The sequence below is a fragment of the Engystomops pustulosus genome, chromosome 1 (genome assembly GCF_040894005.1).
Source record: "Engystomops pustulosus chromosome 1, aEngPut4.maternal, whole genome shotgun sequence".
Taxonomy (NCBI): domain Eukaryota; kingdom Metazoa; phylum Chordata; class Amphibia; order Anura; family Leptodactylidae; genus Engystomops; species Engystomops pustulosus.
Genome location: NC_092411.1, coordinates 35,720,323 through 35,742,615, shown reverse-complemented (window position 1 = coordinate 35,742,615; position 22,293 = coordinate 35,720,323). Strand labels below are relative to the sequence as shown.

General features: G+C 43.2%; 1 protein-coding gene across 2 annotated transcripts in view; it reads right to left on the bottom strand.

The window, feature by feature from the left end:
- LHFPL2 (LHFPL tetraspan subfamily member 2) overlaps window positions 1–21,157 on the bottom strand; it is a 78,305-nt gene extending 57,148 nt beyond the window's left edge. The window contains exon 1 of one of the 2 annotated variants that reach the window (XM_072137815.1): window positions 21,034–21,157. The gene's annotated coding sequence lies outside the window, so the exon portion shown is untranslated. The remainder of the gene's footprint in view (window positions 1–21,033) is intronic. The other variant, XM_072137824.1, reaches the window with a different exon arrangement.
- Between the last annotated feature and the right edge of the window lie 1,136 nt (window positions 21,158–22,293).

The window sequence follows — 22,293 nt, the reverse complement described above, 5'->3', positions numbered from 1 at the left end:
ATAGATAGTATCTATGGATAAAATAACTGTCTACCCCCCCCCCCCATGTGACACACAAGGTGGTATTACCCTTATGGTTATATCACAGATCACAACCCTCTCTCTGTAGCAATATGAAAAGTTTACTTTGCCTTCAATGACAGATCCTCCAGCACGTAAACTCTAGTTCAAAGCTGTAAAAGTATAACTTCCATAACGGTGAACAGAAGAACATTGATGTGACATTTTATTACATTACATATAACACGACACATCTAGTTCCTTCCCAATGAAAGCTTTCCTGTAATAGCAGGAAGCGTGCGGGCTGCGGGGTAAGCGATTACCAGCACTCAACTCAATTAGGCGGCAGAAGGTAGAAATACGCTCTCTTAAAGGGAGAACGTATGAGAACACATGCTTATAGTACAGTGATGTAACTCACCATTATCTACTTAACTAATGTATTTCAGGACAACATTATGGCCCTGCTGCATGGCTTCACCACAACAAAGTAATGTTTCTAGCATAACATCTAATAACCCATGTACGCTGCAGTAAAACCACGCTCATAAAACAATATGGTATCATACTAGTCATTCATAATACCCATTCTATGGAGCGTGTATTATAGTATCTACAATAGAATATCTCCATGAAGACGCTCTAGTTCTGCTGTATGATGCAGTAGAGCTGAATCCCAATGCACAGGCTCCTTATGTATGAGACCCAATAGTAAATAAAGTTTAAATCCAACTTTAAAATGGTTGATAACTTCCAGAAAAACACTGCATAAATCAGTAGTAAAAGGGAGCTCAAAAACTTTAGTATGTATCCTATCATTGTAAAGTACTGCTTTTCCCACCGATCGCGCCTCTAATCAATTTTTAGATTACAGATTAGGGCAGAGCCAGGAATCTACCATCAGGTCTACTTCTGAAAGAAGATTCCTCAAGGTAGGTTTCCTTTAAACTGCAGATAGAAAGCAAGCAGAAGGGACGCATCCTCCATTCCACAAGAAGCCGATTCTAGTACCATATGTAGGAAGTAATTTCAGACTTGTAAAGGAAGTTGTAATCCGCCCCTTCTAGAAAACCTCATGTTCACATACCGGTTCACATAACGGAATACTGCAAAGTTTGTTCATAGGTTAGGTACCCTGAATATTATATTCATTGTATAGAACAACTGAACTAGCGAAGACTTATGTACTAACCTAGTATGGCATCATTTCCTGTCTAAAGTGAAGAGTGAAGTGCAATTCCACCTAATAAGCTCAGTGATCATAGACACATAAGGGGACATCACATTCTGGCCCTTGTACACCCTGCTCTGGCCTACTGACATATTTGGCATGGTGGCTGCCTGGCGTAGCATTATGCCGCAGACCGCAAACTTTCACTGGTTATAGTGAGTGCGCAAGCGCAGAATAGGAACACCCTGCACCGACCCACTCCACTCCAGGTCCCACCCTTGACGTGGAGGAGGGGTAAAGGGGGAAAAATAGCAACTACTGTCCATGTGCAAGTAAGTGGCAAACAACCCCTGATAAATGTCCCCTAGTGACTATTCTCACAGCATTGACTGTCTATTCACTGCAGAGGGGTCAAAGTTTTCTGCCGATGAGACATCGAGAGATGTGTCTTGATCTGAGCTGACAAGACTCCTTCTGCAGGGTAGGAAGAGGAGATTATATTGTCAGCTGCCAGAGGAGGAAGAAGACCGAGTCCCCCCCTCCCAATAATAATAAAAACTATCTTTTTTTTTTTGCTAGAGGCACTTTCTATTAACAGCATCTTTTATGGGATAAACCATTTAACATCGATTGCTACAGGAGAGACCGTCAAGGGACCGGCATCTTTCGCTCAACACATTATGCATCTTAATTAGAGATGAGCGAGCACTAAAATGCTCGAGTGCTCGTTATTCGAGACGAACTTTTCCAGATGCTCGAGTGCTCGTCTCGAATAACGAGCCCCATTGAAGTCAATGGGAGACTCGAGCATTTTTCAAAGGGACCATGGTTCGGGAATAAAATGTGTTAATTAATTGAAAAAGAATGTCTTCTGATAAGTTAGCAGATGTATGCAAACATCTGCAATCTATTCTTCACTGTTCCGCGCGTATATTATCTCCCGACAAGTTAACAGATGTGAAGAACAGTGAAGAATAGAATAAAAACAGTGACCACAGGATCATTTAAGTGAAAAACACAGTGAAGAATAGATTGCAGATGTTCTGCACATCTGCTTACTTGTCGGGAGATACGCTGTCCCGGGATCCGCTGCTCTTCTTCCACTGAAGTCTCCCCGATGTCTCCGTGCCCCTCGATGTCTCCCCGTGCCCCTCGATGTCTCCCCGTGCCCCTCGATGTCTCCCCGTGCCCCTCGATGTCTCCCCGTGCCCCTCGATGTCTCCCCGTGCCCCTCGATGTCTCCCCGTGCCCCTCGATGTCTCCCCGTGCCCCTCGATGTCTCCCCGTGCCCCTCGATGTCTCCCCGTGCCCCTCGATGTCTCCCCGTGCCCCTCGATGTCTCCCCGTGCCCCTCGATGTCTCCCCGTGCCCCTCGATGTCTCCCCGTGCCCCTCGATGTCTCCCCGTGCCCCTCGATGTCTCCCCGTGCCCCTCGATGTCTCCCCGTGCCCCTCGATGTCTCCCCGTGCCCCTCGATGTCTCCCCGCCCCTCGATGTCTCCGTGCCCCTCGATGTCTCCGTGCCCCTCGATGTCTCCCTGCCCCTCGATGTCTCCCTGCCCCTCGATGTCTCCCTGCCCCTCGATGTCTCCCCGTGCCCCTCGATGTCTCCGTGCCCCTCGATGTCTCCGTGCCCCTCGATGTCTCCGTGCCCCTCGATGTCTCCCCGTGCCCCTCGATGTCTCCCCGTGCCCCTCGATGTCTCCCCGTGCCCCTCGATGTCTCCCCGTGCCCCTCGATGTCTCCCCGTGCCCCTCGATGTCTCCCCGTGCCCCTCGATGTCTCCCCGTGCCCCTCGATGTCTCCCCGTGCCCCTCGATGTCTCCCCGTGCCCCTCGATGTCTCCCCGTGCCCCTCGATGTCTCCGTGCCCCTCGATGTCTCCCCGTGCCCCTCGATGTCTCCGTGCCCCTCGATGTCTCCCCGTGCCCCTCGATGTCTCCGTGCCCCTCGATGTCTCCGTGCCCCTCGATGTCTCCGTGCCCCTCGATGTCTCCCCGTGCCCCTCGATGTCTCCCCGTGCCCCTCGATGTCTCCGTGCCCCTCGATGTCTCCGTGCCCCTCGATGTCTCCGTGCCCCTCGATGTCTCCGTGCCCCTCGATGTCTCCGTGCCCCTCGATGTCTCCGTGCCCCTCGATGTCTCCCCGTGCCCCTCGATGTCTCCGTGCCCCTCGATGTCTCCCCGTGCCCCTCGATGTCTCCCCGTGCCCCTCGATGTCTCCCCGTGCCCCTCGATGTCTCCGTGCCCCTCGATGTCTCCCCGTGCCCCTCGATGTCTCCGTGCCCCTCGATGTCTCCCCGTGCCCCTCGATGTCTCCGTGCCCCTCGATGTCTCCGTGCCCCTCGATGTCTCCGTGCCCCTCGATGTCTCCGTGCCCCTCGATGTCTCCGTGCCCCTCGATGTCTCCCCGTGCCCCTCGATGTCTCCGTGCTGCCGCTGCCCCATGTCTCTGTGCTGCTCACCGTGTTCTTCACACATATATATTGTTCTTCACATACTATTTTGTTCGCACCGTTCCGCGCGTATCTTCCGACAAGTAAGCAGATGTGCCGAACATCTGTAATCTATTCTTCACTGTGTTCTTCACTGTGTTTTTCACTTAAATGATCCTGTGTTCACTGTGTTCACTGTTTTTATTCTATTCTTCATTGTTCTTCACTGTGTTTTTTTAATTAAATGCTCGATCTCGAGCAGGGGAAATACTCGTCCGAGCAACGAGCCGTCTCGAGTACCTTAATACTCGAACGAGCATCAAGCTCGGACGAGTATACTCGCTCATCTCTAATCTTAATGCATTTCCCTGAGCTCAGTCCAGAAAATGAAAATGACAGATTTAGCTTTATATCTATATAGTGATTTCACAACAAAGTTAAAGGAACATAAACATTATACACTTACCGTACTTTATCATCATGTACAGCATGTTGTCGAGGGAAGGTTGGTGTTGGGGGTGGTGGGGGTTCTGCTCTTGCTTTTAACACTTCAATAATAAATAGAGATAGGAAAGTTTGGACAGACTTTCTGTCTATGATAAAGGACAAGGGGATTCTCCTCTCAGATGCCAAGACATACATTCATACTTTTCTTTTACACTTTGGATATCACCAGATAATGTAAAAGCTTCAAATCTGCCAACTTTCTTGAAAAACAAAAGTCAGCCCAACAAGCAACATTCACAGCTCATACGGGGAAGCTGACAGATATTTATTTTGGATCCTGTTCAAAACGTCTGTAGCCTAGAAAGACCCCTCACTTCCAAGAATTTTATCCAATTAAGCAATCTAGTTATGTTACTTGAAGTTGTGCCGTATCACCAGACTATGGAATAAAATTATGATGGTAGGGATGGGCAACTCTACTATGGGCTGCCTGATACTCACTGCTGCTTCACAGTGTGGGGGAGGAGGGGGAACACAGAGAGAGCAGGGGGGCGGACACATGTGCTTCAGAGGCGTGTAAGAGCCAGGGCCCCACAGGGCACTGGTGCCGCCCCCCCAATGCACTTTTGTTAATGAAGCACAAGTTAAAAATTTATTTTATAACGTATCTAACTTATTAACCCTTTTAAAATATAAGCCCCGATTCACACTGCTTGGTTAATATAGTACAAATAATATGGTAGATCAACTTTAAGGTGAATAATTGGAGACCTCTCTTTAAAAACAGAATTGTAGTATAAGCTAACAGCATACCCCTTACTGACTGTAGTGGAAGACTTCACCTCGGTTCAAAGAACAATGCATGAGTTAATTATGATGATCATCGGCCCTTATTCTGTTTTCTACTGACTATAAAAGGAAAGAGAGAACATAAAAGGCGATACAGACCTTATAACAGAATGAGAAGTTGGCTCAAAGCATCAATTGTTTTTGCCGCTTGAAAAAAAATTAATCCACAGATTTAAAGAAATGTTTACAGGCCCCGAGGAGACTCTTAACAATCCAAAATCATTTACTTCTAATTCAATTACATTTTTTGGATTCTGATTCCTTTTTATTGTTAATTTTTTGGAGTCAAACTTTGCTTTCAATTGCCTAACAAGGAAATAAAAGTTGATTTTTGAAAAACAAAAGAAATAGGATGATAACAGATTGATTTATCTTCAGTTTAGGGGGTCGAGTTTAACATCAGGAGGACTTCCCGACAAATAATTGAGATGGATGCCACACTATACCCACATGCAGGACCATATGGAGTATTGTAGTCTACCTATGTAGCTGGAAAAAAAAAACCACAAGATGTCTGTACTAGCCTCACAAAGGCCAAAATGAGAATTGTTGGACTTTTTGGGGTGAATGAAGGTTATAACATCTGTGTACAGACTGTAAACAGAACATAAGTAGAATTAAGTGTCACAAGTAGAAGAAATACGAAGGCCAAGACTAGATGGATGAACCTCATGTGGCCAAAAACTACCATGTACAGGAGTGCCAAGACATTGAAAAAAAATATGTGGAATTCATAGTATCATAGCATATAAGGATATAAAAAGATGCAGGTCCATCAAGTCCAACCTATTAAACAAATGTTTTTTCCGTCGAACCCGTGACATTTTTGCTCTAAAGGCATCCAGGCTTCTCTTAAACATGAACAAAGTATCCGCAATAACAACCTCCTGTGGCGGAGAGGTCTATAGTCTTACTGCTCTTACTGTAAAGAATCCCTGTCTATGGTGATGGTAGAATCACCTCCGCTATGGGTAGATGATACAACTTTTCTATGGTGATGGTAGAGCCGCCTCTCCAATAGTCGTAGAGGATGCCCCCTGTCTATGGTAATGGTAGAATCCCTTCTCCTCTAGGTGTAGAGGATGTCCCCTGTCTATGGTGATGGTAGATCCTCCTCTCCTCTAGGTGTAGAGGATGTCCCCTGTCTATGGTGATGGTAGAACCTCCTCTCCCCTAGGTGTAGAGGATACCCCCATCTATGGTAATGGTAGAACCGCCTCTCCTCTAGGTGTAGAGGATGCCCCCTGTCTATGGTGATGGTAGAACCTCCTCTCCTCTAGGCATAGAGGATGGCCACTGTCTATGGTGATGGTAGAACCTCCTCTCCTCTAGACGTAGATGATGCCCTCTTGTCCTGGTCACAGGCCTAGCTATAAAAAGATGCTTGGAGAGATCCTTGTTCTGCCCTTCAGGTATTTGTTCAATGTAATAAGGTCTCCCCATTAGCTGTCTTTTTTAACCTGAATAACCCCAAGTTTAGTAATCTATCATTGTAATCTAGTCCCCCCCCCATTCCCCTAATAATCTTGGTTGCTCTCCTCTGCACCCGTTCTAGTTCTACCATGTCCATTTTATACACTGGTGGCCAAAACAGTACACAATATTCCAAGTGTGGTCTGACCAGGGATTTGTATGCAAGCAAAACGATGTCCTTATGAGAATCTATGCGCTCTGAATACCTTTAATAATAGCATTTATTAGCAGCTAGCTGGCTCTGTTCACTAGAATGAAGTTTACCATCCACACTTCAGGAGAACTGGCCAAGTTGCTTCAATGCAAATCACAAAATAATAAACTTTGGGCACTTGCAGTAGATTTAAAGGAGCTCTGTCTAACTGGCTCCTGTGTTTTGATCGGCCTTGAAAAGTACAGTAAAGGAATATTTAAGAGAAAAGACAGACACCATGGAGGATGTAACCCTTATTAAGGGACACACAGTCATAAGAAACTATGACATTCAGCCACACATGAAGGGGCCATTGCCTCGCAGGTCAGGAAGAGTTGAAAGGAAATTGAGCAAAGTCTACGATCCAAATTTAAACAAATGATCACAGTGGCCCAAAAGCAACATCCTGTAATCAGGGATGGACACACCCTACACTCCAGCAGGAGGTGCAAACCTACACCTTCACAAATATCTAGCCAGGAGTCTGGGGGTAACACACATGACTTGCCACCCTTAGAGAACAGACAGCGTCATGATTGACAGAGAGCAGCTAAGTCAACACTGTAACGGGACAAGTGTTGGAAGCACAATATGGAAATACCTTAATCAACAACAATTCCAATAAAATAGCATTCTAAAGCTTATAAAATCATAATTTTGTCTGAGAAAAAAGTATGTTAACCATTACAAGATGCGCCATATGCTGCTAATAACGTACCGTAGTGAAACAATAGGATGCAGACAGATTATATATAACTTGTTATTTAAAAAGAAGCCAGGTCTTGTAATATATAACACGGAAAGGATTTATGTTTGTTTCTGATCCTAATCGAATTTCCAATCTACACTTTATAAATTGGACCAAGTATAAATAGGCCAATAGTAGTCTATGGTAGCATCAAGGCCTGTAATTGAGTATTTAGGCCTCATGCACGCCCATGTAGTCTGGTAGCTAGACGTAGTTGAAAGGCCTCAAACACATCCGCAATTTCTATGGGCTCATTTACGCAGCCATGTTTTCCATTGTTACGTCTATGGGTTGACTGCTGAAGCCATAAACTTGAGCGCAAACCCTATTCCTGTTGAGTTTGCAGTTTGGAAAGTCTTTGCTTCTGTCATCATTATGTCAATGATCCTACACGGCGATGTCACGTGGGTCGCTTACAATGGGCAACATTTGTTTGCATGAGGCCTTATGCCAACAAACATCCATCAACTTTTTATATAGCAAAGTGACAAGTGATGTCCTTCTATCCTCTGGGGTCAGGAAGTAAGAGTTCTCCTTACGGAGACTTTGCCAATTAAGGCCACCTTACAGACATGTGGAGACTTACAGCCATTGATGCTCCATTAGGGGACTATGGGAAATATGCAAATACATTTGCCAGGATGGGATAAGGAAAATATTGATTCTTAGGTGCCTTGTAAAGTCCAGCATGACTTTCAAGAAATTTAATGGCACGACATTAAAGGCAAACCCGAATATGTATTCCAAAAGGAACAGATTCTTCTGATATATACTGAGATGTTCAATGATATATGCATAATGCTGAATAACATCATTGTCCAGATTGGTGGCCATTTGTTGGCATAAATCCTCATGACAGGTTCCTTTTAAAATGGAAAACAAAGTAAGGCTCCTCAGGAGTGCACAACTGAGATTACAAATTACCACACTCATGCTCAATGCATTTCTATAGAAGGAATATTCTAAATTCAGCTCAATGAATGAAAACAACATAAAATCAATCAATCCACAGAACACCCCACACAGTAGAGACTCAATAAAATGGGCCCCATCTGGGGCACTTTGGAGTTTTTCCTATAGAAATCTTTAAAAAGGAAGCTATTCCCCCTGGCTGCCCGCGCCACTCCTGCTCCATATGCCTGGAAATCCATAGAAGAATTGTGAATGCACACAACTAGTTGGCTCCCTTTCACTAACCTCCAATGGCTAAGTCTTCTTGTGCTCAAATTGATTTACATAAGCTGTGGAATTAAGCCACTTGCTGGGGAATATACACTAAGCATGGGCTTCTACTACATCCTACGACAAAAGAAAGGATACAAAAGAATCTTGTTAAAAGTTTGTGAAATGTAACCATTTTCTAAAAACTAAAACTTCAATTAAAAGTGCATATATTTTATTCTAACACTTTTGACAAATTCACCAAAAGTTAAAAAGTTTAATTGTAAAAGTTAATTAAAAAAAAATATATATACATTAAATATAAAGTTATTACATTGCAAAGATTTGTACAGGAGGTTCTAAAATTTAAGAAAAAGTTAATTCAACATTAAGATTTTACAATTTTTTTTTAACTTTTATTAAAAATATTAAAAATATAAGCCAAGGCTGACTTCTGAAGGTCACAGGATGATCAAAGACTAATGTGTTTACGCTCACTGACTGGTGTGTATATGGGTGATTCACTGCCCAATAAAACAACACAACCCCCCAGCATGTTGGTGCATGGGGAGGCGACTCCCCCCCCACCTCTGATAACGGCACAATAGGAATGGGAATTCCAGCGGTTTCCTGTTTTAAGTGTAGAAACGACATTCCTAGCTTGAAGTTCACAGAGCTCTCTAGGACACCATTATAATATTTCTGGCCCAAGTTAAAAAAAAAGAAAAAAGGCTAAATATTCCTGGAGAGAGAAGAACAAAAACGTATTGTGGTCTTATAGCTCCACCAGATTCCAAAGTCATGTTCACAAAGAGAATAGTAAATCCTTGCATCTAGTAATCCACACTGGTAGAAGAACGGTTTGGCTCTTTTCTCGATACTGATGTCAATATGATTTTAAATAGGGAACCAGTCACCAGCCCAAACGCTGGTAAAGCACAAAAAGTACCTTTGCCGGTTTTCGTGTTGATGGCCATGTCTTTACAAGGTTTCAATGCTGCCTCTATCCAATGAACTTATATCTTTATTCGGGCACAATGTGGGAACGCCATGTGTCCGCCCCCTCCACATAACATGGAAGAGGTGTAGCTGCTGTAAAAAATAAATCGCTAATTTTGCATTGCCCAATAATCTGCACTTCTATCAACATTTCTACACCAGAAAACTGGAGTAGAAGCAGTGATGAATTTCCCCGTTTGTGTGTATAAGACGTGTATTCTGTATCTGTGCACAAATGTGTGCGTATGAGTGTATAAATGTGTATGTGTGCAAGATTGTATAAATGAGTAAAAAAATTATGTATATAAGTATATGTGTGTATAAAAGTGTGTGATTGTAGCTTACATGTGACAGTACACAAATATGTATATTTTTTTTTAAGGGGGATGGAGGCCCCATTGAGAAGTCTGCTATGGGGTCCTGACTCTCCTAGTTACGCCCCTGTGAATAAGATATATTCATTTAACTCTAAAAATCAACACCCTTTCTAATTCTTCTTCAGCCCGGCAATACATGCTTGCATCTCATCACATGTGTATAGCAAGCTAAAGATCCAACCCGCAGAATACAAGCCAACAAGTAATGGCAGACAAACACATGAAGCCAATAATGTAAATTAGTCATCAAAATCAAATGCATGAAGTGTTGGTGATTACGTTTGCAGTCGCTTGTGAGGTTATTGATCCGTCTCGGGCTGATTTTTAAGTGAACTTTAAAATGGGCATGGGTTCATGTGTTACGGAAAGAACTTGTCTCATGTTGAATTAGTTAGTGTCTGGCTCGGAATCGCATCTCCAATTAGGCTGGAATGACATTTTTACAATTAGAAGTCTGAGTCTGGACGACAACAAAAGTATAAATTAGAATTATTTGTTATAAATATACACACATACATGGACATATTTACACACACAACTTAAAAGGAGTTTACTACCAGGATTAGGAATTGTAAACCAAGCACACTTACATGCTGGTGTGTGCCCCCCTCTAGCAGGTTTCACCCTTCCTGTAGCTTCTTATGCCCTGGTTTTTACAAAAAAGGGGCTTTAAAAATCTCACCACAGTGTTTGCACAAAGATCCTGAAGGCGGAAGAGGGGCGCACGTCTCAGGGGTTGGACAAGTGAGTGAAGCGCTGTGGAGGAGCGCTGCTGCAGCGTGTCCAACTGGTAGCGGTGGGCTTCCGACTAAAGAAGGTTTGAACTGCGGTGAATTCAGAGAAGCTGGCGACGGTGCTGGTAAGGTACAGTGCATCGAGTATTGCTCGATTACCTGCCCTGTGCAATGTCTATCCTGGGACAACTAACATAAGGGCTAACCATCTGGAACTTTCCTTCTTGTACCCGAATATCCTCACCGTCTATGAGAGTGCCATATAGCTGATCGCTGTGCTATTTCCGATGTTACAATAGTAGTGAATGGAGCAGCAAGATCTGCCACTCCAATTAGTGAGAATGGGATTGGTAGGGGTTCCAGCGGTCTCTCTGCCCCCGATCAGTTTGTCATAACAATCCCTATTAGGGTGGTGGCACACGTGGCATTTTGAACCCGTTTTAAGGCCGTTTTTAACTAGTCCGTTAAAAAAACCAATGCATTTTTGAATCTTAATTAAGACAATTGTAAAACTGTCGAAAACCGCTTCCTTTTTTTTACGCACTGCTTAAAAACGGCCTAAAAACAGGTTCAAAACGCCACGTGTGCCACCACCCTAAGGCCATAATCATCAGGGTGATGGCACACGTGGCGTTTTTGGCCCAGTTTTAAGCAGTCCGTTAAAAAACTTATGCGGTTTTTGAAAACGCATGCGTTTTTTTACAGGTTTGACCAATAATCTTAATTGAAACCGGCCAAAAACGCGTTCAAAACGCCACTTGTGCCATCACCCTCATAACAAACTCCACGTATAGGCACTTCCAGCATTCAAATAACAAGGCCGTCTGTCTCCTCCAGGTTATGTATCTCAGCCTCTTCTACGTCAATGAAGTAGAGCTGCAATACCACACACATACTGTGGACATTTTGTCACCAATACCAGTCTGTAAGGGCACAGATTTCTTAGGTCAGGAAGGAGACTTTGATGATCTTTGTAATGAGATGTATTCTGAAGTTATTACTTCACTATCAATAATAATTTTATTATGTGCTACAAGGACAGTCCTTAAATCCGTATCTAGAATCGATAAACAATAGTTGTTTGTAGAGTTTACAGGGAGCGGTGATGCTGGAATTTTCCAGGGCTATCCCCTGCGGACCATCAGGAAAATAAAGTGCAAACACAGCGGTGATCACTCATGTGGCTGTCAGCAGGGGCTTCTGCCTGCCGATTGTCTACTTAAGAATCACATGAAAGGCGGCCACCATCACAGCTGTAGCAGTAAATAAATGTACAATACAGAGAAGTAAGCAGCACTCCGAGACAGCAATAATCAGGTGATGAAAAGAAGTGTTTCTTTTATTCCATGCTTAAAAAGTACAGTGAGGTACAGCGACATTTCGGGTCCAAGGAGCCTTTTTCAAGCCTGCTGTCTCGGAGTGCTGCTTACTTGTATTGTTGGAGGACCTGGGGCCCGGTCCCTGTGAGCGTGCACCCACCGCCATACCTGGACTTTTTAAAAGTGTGCTGCTTTTGCATTTCCTTGAGTAAATAAATGTAGATATGCAATTCTCTCCTCATCAAACACACTGGGTCTCCGAATCAGGGTGATGCCATACATGGTGTTTTGAACACATTTTTGGGCTGTTTTTGAGCAGTCCGTCAAAAACTGCATGCGTTTTTGACCAGTTTGAATTAAGATAATTGGTCAAACCTGTCAAAAACAGATGCGTTTTTTAAAAGACTGCTTAAAAACGGACCAAAAACGTATTCAAAGTGCCACTTGTGCCGTCACCCTCAGTCTATCAAATCTGTGTCTTTTTTTTCCCCCTAATTTTTCAGCTGAAAGCAATTGTCTTTTCCACCTTTGAAAAACACCTTTATTGTGCAGTCACATGAACCGCTAGCGCTGCATTTACAAAACAGAAAGCATGTGTTTACAACTATGGAAATGCATGTGATCGGTAACCAGGCTGTTTTTAAGAAGTCGTTAAAAAACGCATGGCATCAGTTTTTGACCTGTTTTAATTAAGATATTGGTAAAACCGGTCAAAAATGGATGCATTTTCAAAAAATGCATGCGTTTAACGGACTGCTTAAAAACGGCCCAAAAACGGGTTCAAAACGCCAGGTGTGCCGCCGGCCTTAAATGCAAGGATGCAAGGGATCGTGACAGGACCAGGTAAGTAAATCTGCCCCATTGGGTGCTGGTTACCAATGGTGTTATAGCACGCGATCGGGATCTCCATAGCAGGCCCCCATGCGCTAAACAGAATCAAAGCAATACGTGTGACCATATCCTCCAGCCTCATTAACGCATGCGTTTTGTAACACAATACAACAGCTGAGAAGAGGAGATTTGCCCAATTACACTGTTTTCGACAATGCGCTTAACACGTGCATTTACGCAATGTTAACGCATGTGCAAAGATTGCATTAACGCATGCGTTTTGTAGACACATTGTTGAGAGCAATGTAATCAGGCCGGCGCCACACATGGCGTTTTTAGGCCGTTTTTGGGCCGTTTTTAGTTAGTGCGTTTTCACATCGTTTTTTAACGCATGCGTTTTTAACGATGTGAACTAACTAAAAACGGACCAAAAACGGCCTAAAAACGCCATGTGTGTCTTCACCCTTAGGCTATATTCACACTAACGTATGGAGGACGTATATACGGCCGATATACGCCCTCCATAGACGTCAATGGGCGCACGGCGCCCTACGGGAGCGGTACGGTGCAGCACACGTGCGGCATTAATTCCTATGGAGAGGGGCGGGGTGAGCTGCACTCAACTCCTCCTCCTCTCCCCGTGCACTGCTGTTGCCCGCTACGGTACGGTACGGGCGGGCAACGGCAGTGTGAATATAGCCTTAGGCAATTTTTTTTTCTCAGTTGTTGTATTTGTGTGTGTAAAAACGCAGCGCTAGGGTACAGGGAAGGGCCTCGCCTGATCGCATATGCGATCACAAGCAATCGGCAACCAGAACCTGGCATCATGCATTGTTTTAATGAAAGACACTGGGTTCTGTTTACTAATCTCATGCAGATTTTAAGACCCGTACCCTGTAAATACAGCGCTAGTGGAACATGTGACCACAACTTCAGTGTTGCTGGTTCTTAAATACAAGCATTTGGGTCCATGCACATATAATCTGGTGGAGCAGCTGCTCCTTGCTGCGCTTCAATTGCATTTAGTAATAAAAATTTGAATGCAATGTGTGAATGTGGCCTACAATCATAACACATGCATGTCCTGACTCAACATAAATCAAACATACGTGGTCCCAGTTCTGTTTATCTAAAATGGTGAAAACCTCTTTCTAAGAAAGGAAATGACTGCCACGATTAGAAAAACACAAGCAAACAAAGGCGCAGAAATCCTGACAGAACGTGAAAATCCAAAGATCACTCTGCACATCATAGCAAACTCATTAAAAGGCTACATCAGCGGTCAGATTTATTTGTACATGTTAATCCACATCTCCCTGCCCGGAGGAGAGGAACACATGGCGCGGGACAATGGGCCAATCCTACACAAATAATGAGTCTCTTGCATGTGGGGTCCTCTAATCCAGGGAAGCAGTGGGGTAAAACTACTGATGGGAACTATTGCAAGACAACAATGGAGATGTTTGCATTTTTGAGTGTAGGAACAACGTAAGGAAAGCACAGTACAAACTAACATATTGGGTCATTTTGCAGAGACCCAGAGGAAAATTTTTGAAGGTTTTCAACTAACTAGAATTCATGTCCAAACTGGCAACCAAATAGATAAGAAATGAACTAGCAAGAAAAATTTACATTAAATCTGTATACCAGCCAGAGTTTTGTTCTTCTCATACAAAGCTCCAAACCTCATGCAGTGACATATGTTCACAGAGCGCTTTCTAGCAATCTATTGTCACCACTAGGGGGAGCTTACATACATTGTAATTACCGAGGTCAATGTAAGGTATGACAGTGTGCTAATAGCTCCTTAGGTTATGGTTTAAAGGGGTATTCCAGAATTGTTATTTTTGTATTGATCACCTTGCCTTAAGAGAGGCGCTAAATATCAGTTAAGAAGAAAACTATCTGCTGTTAGCAGAGACTCCATTATTTGTTTAAGTCAGATGATATCAGACAGAAGGATGGGAAGTGCTGAGGGAGCAGAGGGGCAGGGGAGACAGTGTAACAGCCTGTGAAGCAGCAGCACGGAGTGGCTCTGATACCACCCCCGAGCCCTTTGGGCTCATTAGTAGAATTTTAAAAGTTGATTTTAGAAGGAAGGAGACCATGGATAATAAATACACAGAGATTACCACAGTCATGGTGCCTGGATCTACGAGTAAGTGCCCCTGATTTATCATTATGGATTTTGATGGTCAATTTCCTTATGGTCTTTGCAGAGAATTTGGAGCTCCCACAGCTACAAATATTTTGAAAGGTTGGACATTCTCTTTAAAATATAAACTTATGTGAGCCATTAAACAAATGCTGTGACACGGTCGGCCGCTATTGGACAACTCATCCAGTCTTCATAAATGGTCTCATTGTGTTGAAAACCTCACACATTTACATATGTCACCAACTATTTTCCACTTTCCCGTCCATCAGTTTTCCCATCATGATGGGTTAATCCAGTGTGACCGGGAACCTTCACTTGGTAAATGACAAGAGGAACTTTTAAACACAAAAGTGACCCTTAAAACCTTAGACCCCCTACTTTAAAGCACTTTGTTTATTTCGTGCATGAATTAACCCTAAGTAGTAAAGGTCAGAGGTTATTACTTGAAGCTTTAAGGCATTTTAAAGGTAACAGCAAAGAGATGAAGTGGCACAATGGAGACACACTCGTAATTTAGGGAAAGCTCTGTCAAGTTGCGACCACACTAAGTATCTATAGGAAGAATTTCATCAGAAGAGGGCACCTTCAGTGTAAATCTACAGTATAAAACTGTGCAAAAGGCAGGTGTGAGAAAAAATGATTTTTAAAAAATAAAACCTTTGTTGTTTATTGGATAAGAAAATACAAAGTGAATGAACAAAAGATCAATCTACGGTAAATCCATCAATATTTAATCAGTACTACTGGAAGACTAGGGAAGTGATTTAGGGTGAAATAGCAGTGCCCCAATACTGAGGGCACAACCTTGGTGAAGCAACTGCCTCATTAGCATACAGATGAAACTGAGGATATCTTGGGAACTACATAATATGACAGAAGTAATAGAGGTATGTTGGATAGGGCGTTTCTCCACAACATGCTTCCAGCAGATTATAATGAATTATAGAGGGGTTAGACCTTTGTGGTGGGATTCTTGTGACAATTGTAGTGGGGTCTCCTGAAGAATTTCAACATGCCTGTTTTTTTTGTTTTCCCACAGTGAGAGGTGTCTGGATTTTCTCCTCCTCCCCAACAAAATAAACAAGCCCATGGTGGGAGGTCGGCCGACAGCTGTCTGATGTGTATGGTCAGTTTTAGCAAGTACCCAGATGATATTAATCCTTCAGTCAATATGAACAGCTCCTCATCTCTATTTATCTAGGGAGACGTAGGCAGCTGCAAGGTATAAGCCACTTATTCTGCTGGGCGCCCCACCAGTACATGCTCCATTCTTGACATTGTTGTTCTTAATTGCAAATACAACTAATTGACTGGAGAAAAGCAAATAAAAGCTGTACACAATTGTCATCAAATGTACAAAGCCGACAGAAAGAGGAAAGACAAGGCTAAATAATCTATGGCCGCAGCACTTCATCATGAATGCCTTTATATCTCACAGAACTGGAAAAACCTTTCATCTCGGCTGTAGAGTCCGACTTTCCATCAAGTCATCAAATATATTTCTGATTACTTATACTGCCTGGAAGAGCACATTTACTGCAAGGTTCCTACAGTTGTTTTAAAGAAACATTCAAAAAATGGGTAAAATGGGTGTAGGAAACCCCTCTGAGTCTGAATACTACGAAGAACAACCACTGACCTCTATGGGAACCACAAATATTAGTGGCTAATTAAAAAAAGAAAATCCCAAAACACCCCCTTAACGATGGTTAAAGAAGCAAAAGAAGCAACATGGTTGTCCAAGCTCTACAAATAATTGGTATGGCTTGTGTAATGAAAAGTTATACAATTTTCCAATATACTTTCTGTATCAATTCCTCAAGGTTTTCTAGATCTCTGCTTGCTGTCCTGCAAATATAGAAAACCTTGAAGAACCGATACTTTTCATTACACAAAGTTTTCTAGATCTTAACTTCGCTCGCAGGACAGCAAGCAGAGATCTAGAAAACCTTGAGGAATTGATACAGAAAGGATTGTACAACTTTTCATTATGCAAACCATATCATTTATTTGCTGAAAGTGGACAACCCCTTAAAATATTACTGTTTTATGTCATCATTGGTTCTGTCCATTCTTCTCTAAATAAAGACACAATTTGGCTTCAAGAATGACACCCTGAGTACTGTTTGTTTAAAAAGAAGGGCATTATGGATAGACATAACCTGACTTACTACCCACTAGACTAAATTGTGACGGCTACACAACTGGATCAGAGCATCTCTGAATCATGTGAAACTTGGGGGGGGGTTCCTGGTACACAGTGGTTAGTTACTAAAATACTATCCACCATAGTTTGACCCTATAGTGGACACATAAGCATCAGAACTAGACCATGGAGCAATGGAAGAAGGTGGCCATTTCTCTTACAACAAATTAATGGCTTGATGTGTGCATGTCAATTACTTGAAGAATTGGCACCTGGATGCTTTATGGAAAGACAGTGTGATACCCTCAGCAATGTTATATTAGAAAACCTTAGTCCTTGCATTCAAGCAGACGTCATACCCAAACCTGGTTGCAGATCAAGAACACTGATTCATGGAAGGGACATTTTATACTTGTAGTGCCCTCTTTTCCCAGACTATTGTGCCCTGCCCCACTATCACGTTCCTCAAGCTATTCTTGAATCATTTTGGCAAGTCTATGAAAGGAGTGAGGGATCATGGTAAAAAAAATCCAATCCATTGAGGTCCCACTTTGAAATCTACAGGAAATGATGGCTCTGTTACTATAGCCCTGGTGCCAGATACGACATCTCTTTTGGAGACCACACCTTGTCTCACAGTAGAGTCGTTTTGGCAGCTTGAGTGGGACCTACATAATACTTGGCTTTTGTGCTGTGGCCGTTTCGTTTACATCAACGTAATGACCACCCAGGCCAAAAAAATAAAGTACAATTCTATATAACAGCTTCTCAATAACACATGTCCACAGAGAGGACCTGTAGTAATGGAGTGAGAGCATTTTTAGAACATTTTCCTCGCAGAGTCCAGAAAAGGCAGTGCGACGTCCGCTTCATCCAGTGCCATTACAAATGATGTCTGTTTTCTTGCAGAAACACAACGCTGAAGTTTCATATTAAAAAAGTGACAGATTCCCACTGCACTCCATTACTCACCACCTAGAAAACTCTAAGCAGTTTGCTTAATATAAGGGAGAAGGTGAAATGGCCAGATTGTGAAATCAATAAGGATTTGGGTCATTGCAAATGGAAACACTAGCTGGGAGCCACCTAATGCATATACAGGATGTTTAAAAGGATTTTCCTTTGTGGTTATTTTTTTTTTAAACTTGTTTTTTGGAAACGAACTGTTTTATATTGAAGCTGATAGATCATCTACCATCAGGTTCACTAATGGTAGATACCCCAACCTTGCATGCTAGTTCTTTTGTCTAGGGGACGGCATCATTTTTCCCCGTGTCCAGGAACGGGCAAATTCCCCATAAAACAATTCAAATGAGCTGGAGGTGCTCCTGCCTATGTCTCCGGAGCACCTCTCATCTCTGTCACCTGATAATATATAACCGTTCATTGCAGTCTGGTCCCATCTGCCGTTCCACAGACGTCATGATCGATGGACAGGTCCAGGCTGCAATGAACACAGAGGGGGCATGCACGCATATTATCAGAGGCGCTCCGGTGATGTAGGCCAAAGTGCCTCCGGCTCATATCAATTTTTTTATAAAGTTTGTTTTTAGGAGAATCTGTCCATTCCTGGACAGAGGAAAAACTATGCCATCCCCTAGACAGAAGATAGAGCATATAAGTATGGGATATCTACCATCAGATTTACTGATGGTAACTCTTGGTATATGGCAGGTAGATCCATAGCCATAGAGGGGACAATCATTCCTCATGCCACGTTTTTGGTACCCAACATATGAAAAGCAATTTCTGGAGCACTTCATAGAATTTGAGATTCTTCAGCATATTTGCTTGAAAACATCTCCATTGAGGAGCTGCAACGTCACATCTTACCCCTGGGTGAATAAATCTTCACACTTATCAGGAGTGCCGCTTCCCTGTGTATTCTTTGGAAAATACTTACTATTATGGTTGCTATGACTGGGGCAGGTTATAGCTGAAATCAGCGTGTGACTGGGACAGATTAATACTCCGACACAAGAGTGTAGCTCCAGAGTTATTAAGCAGTTGGAACCCCTTAGTAGTTCCAACATGTTGCGTGCCAGCTGACCCATTGGTTCCCTAGGATTTGAAGTTATAGGGAATAATAAACTGATCTTTGAGGGTCCAACTGCTGGGAACTCCACTGATCACAAGAACGGGACCTAGAGAAATCCAGAGAACAAGGGTCCCGTTCTCATAGTGGATGGTGCAGAAGGACGAGCAAGTTTCTTGGTGCTTCATTCAATTAGGTAGTAATGGAAATAACGGAGCACAGCTAGGATAAAGGAAAACTCCAAAACTTGCCACAACCTCAGTGTCTTTTCTCTGCAATCCTTTAGAATAAAAGATTTGACCAGTTATTGTCACCAAAGTGTGCCACCACCAGACACTGATGTGTGCATCATTACGGACGGCTCCATCCGTCAGTCAGCATTTCTTCCAGATGTCCAATATAGGCCAATTGTGTATGTAAGAATCAAATGTATTGTGCCCTGTATTATTACATGCAATGAAGCCAAGTGTAAATCATGGGGAACACAGGGGTACATATAGACCATATAGGCCTGAAATGACACTGTATTATATGTAAAATAGTCTTGTGCATGAACCCTGCGAAAAGCATTACAATCTGAATGCATGCCAAGACATCTAGCCTTAAATAGGCGATTTCAGATTGATGGGGAATGACAGCTGATCTGCTACCTGAACCGGAAGCGATATAACGCTCAACCATCACATGTCCCGGCTGCAGCTCCATATTATACAGGTGAATGGGTCTGAGCTGTAATACCATACACTGTCCATTGTACTGTCCCTTCACTGGCCAGATCCAGGAAACCCACTTAAATTTCAATGTAAGTTCTATGGCCAAGTTGACATCTCCACAAGTTTTATCAAGTTTTTATATGGTAACAACAAATTACTAAATAAGTAACTATGTATCGCTCAGACTACAAATGGAAACATTTCTTCATGAAGTTGACAAATACTTTCTAACAGAGAACAATGGATGGATAATTCCCAGCAGATTGTCTCTTCTGGTCTCCATAGGTGGTCTGTGTGGTCCGATGTGCCCAAGGCTCTAGACCTAGCGCTGTTAGACTATGAGCTCATCCTAAAGTTATGAGAAATCTTCCAGTGTGGGGCTATATAACTGCACTTGGGAGTTTGGGGATATGTCATTGTATACAACTGAGCTGTGAGCATCATCTTAGGAGATGAAATACACTTCAGCCTCATCTGTCAGCAGCACAGCAACACGAGGTTGCGCTACTGCCCCCTGTGGAGGCAAAGTAAAACACAGCTATTAGAGAATCTGCTCCTAGACTGCACTTTTATTGCCTTTTCCTAGAAGATATAGAAGAAAGGAGAACAGCCAGATGCACTGTGACCCATAAATCTCCCCCGTCCCTCCATTTATACATACATATAGCCTGCACTAGACTTACTATTACCCCAGATCCCACACCAGATGCAAGATTTTCACAAAACAAATATTTGGAAAGTTGTATCAATTATTGCAAATATCAAAATGATCGAATCCTTGCAAAAGAGAACTGCAAGCAGAGACGATTATATCAAATCTGATACAAGATCAAAAGCCTGGCACTAAGGGTTAATAATAGTCACATCATTGTTGCGGGATCACAATGTAACCCATAGTAAATGACACATTAATGTAGATCATCGCCCTCAATGACACCCAGAAGTGGAAACACATAATATTCTCCCAGACAAGTCATTGATCAGGATCTATCATGCAAAATGAGCAAAAATCACAGAAATTACAGTGAATTTTGGGAAGGGGGAAGTATCAGTACAAGTCTCTCCCATCACATGGAGTCCCAGACATAAAGTTGACCCGTTCAGTCCCTATAGTAGCAAATAAGATTAACCCTTTATACAAGAAGTGATGCATGCACCCCCATGTGGTTGCAAGGGTTAAAATGACGATGTGCAATGCAACTTAATGCAGGAGGTCCCTGTAGTGTTCTTCAAGGAGCTGCACTCACCCATACAAGGCCCGGTGCCGGGTTATCAGAGCGGGGTGCCCGGTGCTGTGCTCCCGTTATCCGGCTCCTGCAGGCGGCTGGGGGCTCCCTCCCCCTCTCTCATTGAGCGAGCACTGGCAGCCGCCGCAGCCTCCTCAGCTTGTCCCCGCCCCACGTGACGTCACGGTCCCGCCCCCTCCAGACTCCCAGTCAGACAGTCCCTGGTGGTTTAGGGACATGGAGTCATTCCAGCGGGAATCCCAGTGTGCGGGAGTCACCTCACTGTGCGGCTCTCCTCCTCCTCACGGGGCTCCCACTGAAATGTCATAGACCCTGTACATAAAATGTATCAGCCCTAGCCTATTTTTCAGACTCACATCCAGAACTTTTAGTTTCTATAGATATAGGAGGGTTATATATATATATATATATATATATATATAAAATTTTCTACATATTCTGTATTGTAGTAAATATTCTGTGCAACGTGAATCTAAAAGAAAATACAAAATGCAGTTTCTCATAGGTCCATATGACACATTTGGGTCAGTACGGTCATGGATATACCAAAATTTACAACGTTTAGTTATGTTTTAATATCTTGAAAATAAATACATTCTTTGTATCCCTATCGAGGCCTACCTGGAAATCATGGGACCCTATGAGGCTCCTTTTAGACTACCGTTGTGGGGATGTATATCCGTCGCCATAGACAGCTATGGCGCCCAGCGGCGGTACCATACCTAAGTCAGGTTTGCCCTCCTGGAACAGAAGGGCACCATAGTAAGGGTGACCTCTGTAGATTATGTCTTATACCCGCATTTAAAAAAAAAAATTCTCCCGTGATGAAATGCCTCCTATTACACTGTTTTTTCTATTCTGATTGTTCCTGTTTTTCATATGTTTTGTCATTTTCTTACCTGGACCATTGGTACAAATCAATTTTTCCGCTGGGGATCAGTAAAGACATATAGTATACTGTATACACAGTTCTTCCTGCTCCTTCTAATACAAGCTTTCTGTATCTCACCCCTCTAACTCTAAAGTACATCCTCCCATCCAGCGTCCCCTCTTTATTTTCAGTGGCCCTCCTCAGCTGTTCTATGCATCCCACCCTCCATCCCCCTCTGTACAGTGCCCCCTATTTACTATACAGAAGCCCCTCTGGCCCTCTTTTTCTACAGTACTCCCTCCTTAACCCTTGATAAAGTACCCCTTCAATTATTGTTCTCCCCTTTCTTTACAGTGCACCCTCCCCATTATACAGTTCCACCCCAGCTC